This window comes from Rutidosis leptorrhynchoides, chromosome 3 (genome assembly GCF_046630445.1).
Source record: "Rutidosis leptorrhynchoides isolate AG116_Rl617_1_P2 chromosome 3, CSIRO_AGI_Rlap_v1, whole genome shotgun sequence".
Lineage (NCBI taxonomy): Eukaryota > Viridiplantae > Streptophyta > Magnoliopsida > Asterales > Asteraceae > Rutidosis > Rutidosis leptorrhynchoides.
Window position 1 is genome coordinate 635,917,731 of NC_092335.1, and position 6,000 is coordinate 635,923,730.

Genomic DNA, 6,000 nt, shown 5'->3' on the forward strand with positions numbered 1-6,000 from the left:
GGGTTTTGACAGGATTAGGGATTTAGATTCGATTTTGTGGACAACAACAACAATTAAATACAGTTAGATAGTGATACAATTAGATTCCATTATATATAATCACTGTTATATATCTCTTAATAATAATTTCATGTAATTACATTAATAATAATAATAATAATAATAATAATAATAATAATAATAATAATAATAATAATAATAATAATAATGATAATGATAATGATAATAATAATAAATAATACAGAATATAATAATAATAATAAATAATAATTTCGATCTTAATAGTTATAAAGATATTAATAATATTAGTTATGATAATAATAATATATATTGTTTCATTTATAATAATGATAACTATAAAATAATGGTTTTTAATGATAATGGTAATAATAATCTCTCACAATAATATTAATACAACTAAAACATATCAGATTATATATATTATATATATATTTTATATTAGAAGTAATGACATTACAAATATTAATGTTAATATTAATAATATTACTGAAAGTAATGAATATAATATATCAATTATATTCAAACTTGTAATTTAATATAATACTATTCATTATTTATGTAATATTATATTATGTGATGTTATTTACAGAATAGTTAATATTTATATATTTTATGTATTTATTTATTAGAAATCTTATATGAATTCATTATAACATGTATATATATATATATATATATATATATATATATATATATATATATATATATTTATATTTATATATATCTCTATATAAATATATTTTTTTAACAGTAACTTAATTACCTTAATTATTACATTCCAATTATTTAAAGTATTTAAATCATATTATTATATATTCTTATATTTATAATTATATAATATATATACATATTTACATATTTATTTACACAAAGGTTCGTGAATCGTCGAAAACAATCGAAGGACAAATGTATTTATGTAAACAGTTCCAAAGATTTTGAGACTCAACTTTACAGACTTTGTTTATCGTGTCGAAACCATATAAAGATTAAGTTTAAATTTGGTCGGAAATTTCCGGGTCATCACAAATTGGAATGATTTCAGATGTAACATTTAAATTTCCATCCACTTTCCTTTCATCACCCATTATTTAAATAATAAAAGAACACACTAGGAAGCAAATATAATAGCAGTAACAGAAGTAGCAAGAAACACATGAAGGAAACAGAAATAGTAGCAGCAGGTATCCCACAAATATAACTCAAATTCGAAGTAACAAATTAGACCAATACTCACCAGGTTTTTGGTCGGAGATCGAAAACGGTAGTGCTGGAAGAAAAACGGAAGCAAACGGCGGTGTAGTGCCTTCTCACGCGCCGGCGCGTGGCTTTCCGGCGGCGGAGCAAGGCGGCGCGTGGGGTGGCAGTGGTGGTCCGAACTGAGTGAAAAATTCAGGGTTTGCAATTCGAGTCAGTCTGAATCGATTGGCGAGGGTGGTGAGATGCAAAAATCACACTCTTGTTGGTGACCAGATCGATGTACTCATAGGGGTACCATTTTTTTTTTTTTTTACTTCACTAAATACGGAGACAATCACTAGAACACACAAGGGGACTAGTATATTGAAACTTGAAAGAACACTCACAGGGTGTTCACGATTCAGAACAGATTGTACATACTAGGGTACAATACTCAAACTTTTAAACACTTAGAACCTCACAGGAACGCTCTGATACCATGTGATTAGAAATAAAGAAAAGATAAACTGAAATATTTCATTGTATTCTGATGATCTTTAGTAGAGCTTACAAGACTTAATTTAAAGATACAATAGGGATAGATGAAAAGACAGGAGACTGCCCTAGAAACCTCTAGACCAAGTAATAAATGCAACTACTAACTACCCCATTAACTAATACAATAAATGCATACATCTACCAACTACTATCATAAATGCATTCTAACATAAACAAATCTCTAATGAGGTGAATGGTAAAATGAACCAATCATATTTACATTCATTTCTCTCTCATGTTTCTCACTCACATTATTAGTCCACATCATTGCGTATAGTGTTTTTTCGTAAAATATTTGTGGTTAGAGCACTCGGTGTCCGGCGTTTTTTTCGCCGTCGGTCAAAATCGACACCGAGATCGACCGTCGGTCGACACCGCGACGGCGCTGATCTCACCGTCGATTTTCAGGGGTCGCCGGTACGACGGTGTAAATTTTTGACCGTTGTTTGAATTCAAACTTCTAGCCGTTCAACGGCTATTTCTTTTTTTTTTTTCTTCCTAATTTCATTTTATTCTTATATATATACATATATATTTTACATACACTTCACTACATTTCATCTCTAATTCATATCTTCTCATTCTATATCTTTAAATCCTATATTTTTAATCAAACATGAATCCCAAATTAAACAACCCAAAAGATCCCAACTACATTTACAGCGAATCTAACCCGTACGGTCACAATTTTAATTGGTTCCGATTTTAACGAAATGCATCCCGAAGTACCATCACAAACCCAAGTGCCACAAACTCAAATTTCACCCGATGAGTACGCAAGTTACATGGAATGGCAAAGGTGTACCATGAGTATCACACACGGAGACCATCATTTGCTCGAACAGAGGATGCTTTGTCATCCAAATGGACAAAGTTGAGTGCTAATTGCAATAAATATAACGGTGTTGTGAAGCGTATGCTTAATGAAAGAAGGAGTGGAGAGAATGATCTTGATTCTCGTGTTAGGTGTGACGCAATGTATAGGATTGAGGAGCACAAAAATTTCACGAGTCATCGGGCGTGGAACTTTTTTAAAAACAAGTCAAAGTGGCTACATCCGGATCCAGTTGTAATTGGTACGCGAAATAAGAGACGTGAACTGATTGTTGAAGAAGTGGCTGGAAATAATTCGGTTGACTTGAATCAAGATGACGAGGCAAACCCAAGTAACTCAAACGCAAACCAAGAAATGTATGGTCGTGGTCGATTGGTCCGTCCACCGGGTAAGCCGAGTAAGTCAAGGAAAATGTCGAGTGATTCTACACCATCAGGATCATCTCGTGAGTCGTTGCATCTGTCCATGAAGGAAAATCATGATACGGTAGCCGAACGGAAAACAAGGTATTATGAATCAAAGCAACTTGAAATGGAAATGAGGCCGTTAGCGATTGATATGACTGAAGATGACAAGAAGGTCGTCAAGATGCAGAAGGCGTCGATCAGACGCAACATGTTGAAGAGGTTTGAGGAGGTCCAAGAGTTGTCTACGGATTAGGACGAGGAGTAGTTTGTTTGTTTTAATTAAACTAAGAGTATGTGTGATTGTTTAATAATCATAATGTAATCGTATTTTTCTAATCTTTTTTTGGAATGTATTTTTAATATTTTATTTCTAATTAACTAAATAAAATATTAAAACTCAACTAAAAAAATAAAAAATAAAAAATGAACATTGTGGACATCTCCACATTACACACTCTTAGTCAATTTTAAGGTCCATTTTGGACACTGAAATGGACATTGGTTGTAACGACCCGCCAAAATCGCTATTGACGCGGTACGTTATCTACTGTCCCACAGCGAGGTTTCGACCTCTATATGATACGTTTTGATAAAATATTGCTTTCATTTTTTATTTTTATTTTTAAAATACTTTCTATACATAGAAAGTTTACCAAAATATAGACATATCCCAAATATATATGACAACTTATACAAAATGACTAAATCATCAATTTATTTAATAACAGATTATAACAATAATATTTGAATGCAATGTCTTTTTGAAAATATGGCATAAAAGACTCCATGCAGCACCTTGAGCAAATAGCAAGCAGACAGCGGAAGCACTTTTGAAAAACCGGAGAATAAACATGCTAAAAGTGTCAACTAAAAGGTTGGTGAGTTCATAGTTTTAATATTGCGCATAATCTGTATATAAAGGTGGATCACAAGATTTCAGTTGTTTCATCCAGAAACGTTTGTCAAAATATTCTACAAGATTGAGCACCCTGGTAACTAAACTTTAACGTCTATATAATAAGTACCCCTGTTTTAACATACATGCAACCAACATGTACAATACACGCAAACCATCGTGTACTAACCTCAAATAGCATACGTCTGTTTTATAGTTCAGGCTAGGGTTTCTATACCTGGAACAGACGGGGATGTCAAGCCCTATGGATCCATATACAACTATTCGCGCCCACCAGTTCTTATAACCGGCAGTTACTAGTTACCAAAGCTAAGGTATTTTCGGTTCAAACTCAGTGTAGAATTTAGTATGTACTTGTATCCATTGCGTTTAAAATAAAATGCATTTATTCTCAGCCCAAAAATATAGATTGCAAAAGCAATTAAAAAGGGAGCATATGAAACTCACCTGACAACTTCAGAAATAAATCACAGAGATGTGACCGAATATCGGAATGCAAGTAACCGTAGACCTCAACCTAGAGAACATATGTTGGTCAATAAGTGTCTAATAAGCTAGGTCGGTCCATAGGGTAAGTATAGTCCTATTGCTCAAGTTCGACTCATAAATTTAGCAAAATTTAGCAAAAGTCAACAAAAGTCAACAAAAGTCAACGCAAGTCAAAGTAAGTAAAATGTAAGTCAAACGCAAGTCAAAGTAAGTCAAATGTAAGTCAAACGCAAGTCAAACACAGTCAACATGGTTAACACAAGTCAACAACCGCATAAAATTACACAAGTTGGTCAAATAGTCAAACATAGGTCAAACTTAAGTTATTCATTTTTACTTAGAAAAATTTATATTATTTACATATATGTATTTTTTTAGTATTTTGCAGCTGATTCCGGGTCCCACCAAATTCGATATAATACCTTAGGTCGTGACCATTAGAAAGTGTGTCATCCCACCTTTCTATAGACAGTTTATTTGACAAAAACGGAGTTACGGTTTTAAAGTTATGACCTCGCGAAAATAGTCTCCCGAAACATAAAATGCTGTTAAAATGCTGTTAAGTGTCAAAATCAGCAACGACTGTCCATTTTATCGCTTGTTTTAAACCTGTTTAGACTCAACAAAATCATACATATAATATATAATTTTAAAGCTTGTCGTAAATACTTTCAATACCAATTAATAGTTTTTATCCATACTTAACTGATTTCAACTTACGAGTCCGCAAAGTAGGCCCGAGAGTCATTTTGACACTTTTGTTAAAATACTAAAATATTTCAATTGACACCTCAAATTCTAAACCATAATACTTGAGCATGTAAAAATCATGTCACAAGTCCAAAATGATATTTTAGACGTGTTAGATACCTTTGTTTCTCAAAATTTCGTATATGGGTCAAAGTAGGCGCGTATGACCCAAATGAGTCATAAATACCCATTTTGACCAAAACATGGAAAAACTCATTTTTAAAACATTACAATCTTCAAACTTACTTAAATTAACATATCGGACGTGTCCACGGTGCCCGTTACCCATTTTGACACTTTTTGGCTTAAACGGGTCAAATGTCCAAACCGGCGATTTAAATTACATGGTTTATATATATACAAAATTTCCACTTTAGAACACCCCACTCTATATGAAATAGTTAATATAAGTGTATTAAGTTCATACAAAAAGTCTCAAGTCTCAAGTATTGGTCATTATTTTTATAACCCGAAACATTTGCAAAAATACAAGTTTAAAAAGGTAGTTACAGCAGCAACTTCTGTGATTTTTAGAAAAATCATCGCAAATCCAAATCAGTCACCGCCAATTGGAGATGCGGCGTTTTTAAGTGAAGAATCTACAGAAAAATTCCCATAACCTGGTTCGACCCAGATCAGACCCAGTTGCAGAAAACGTTAACAGTGGTTCGTGCAGTTTTCAGAATTCAAACAGCATTTTTATTAAAATGTACCAAACTTTGAACGAGCGTAAAAGTCTAAAGAAAATTCGAATCGACCCAATTCTTGAGTCTAGTATCAGTAGTTTTTCAAGTCCAACAACCCTATGAACTCATATTAGCAGCTACAAGTCATTAACCATGTCAAAA